Below are 588 nucleotides of genomic sequence, written 5' to 3'. Positions count from 1 at the left end.
AGAGGATCAAGGCCAGTAATGGTTCTGCTGGGTCATGACGTTGGAGTGACACAGACCAGAGTATATGATCTATCTTATTAAGAAGATCCTTAGCTGACTGGGTGAGAGGGATCCTTGAAGTTGGTGAATTATGGCCTTCTAGCAGGGAGAACAAGGCCCAGAATTCCAAGTCAGGGACTGGTATAGTTTGTCCCACAGAGTTCTTTGAGCTCAGTCAAGGTATATACAGTTTTTTGCAAGATGGAAGGGTTAAGTGGTTTAATTACTGTATCTATATGGTGGCCAAGATATGTGAAAGGTTGGATGTATTGTAACTTGTCTTGTGCAATGTGGACATCTAGACATTCTAAATCGGCATGCAGACTGGGTATTGCAGCCTGTAAAGTATTGTGAGATTTGTGTGCTAGCAGTATGTCGTCCATATAGTGGATGACAATTAGGTCTTTGGGGATGTTGGTTAAGGCCTTATTAACATATAATTGACAGGTTGTAGGGATATTTTTCATACCCCGTGGTAGTACCTTCCATTGGTACCTCTTGGCTGTTCTTTGAAAGTTGGGCTCCCATATTGTGAAGGCAAAGTGAGGT

The sequence above is a fragment of the Nannospalax galili genome, unplaced genomic scaffold (assembly GCF_000622305.1).
Source record: "Nannospalax galili isolate Female #2095 unplaced genomic scaffold, S.galili_v1.0 scaffold236, whole genome shotgun sequence".
Lineage (NCBI taxonomy): Eukaryota > Metazoa > Chordata > Mammalia > Rodentia > Spalacidae > Nannospalax > Nannospalax galili.
The sequence above is the reverse complement of the archived record's forward strand: the minus strand, read 5'-3'. Positions refer to the sequence as shown.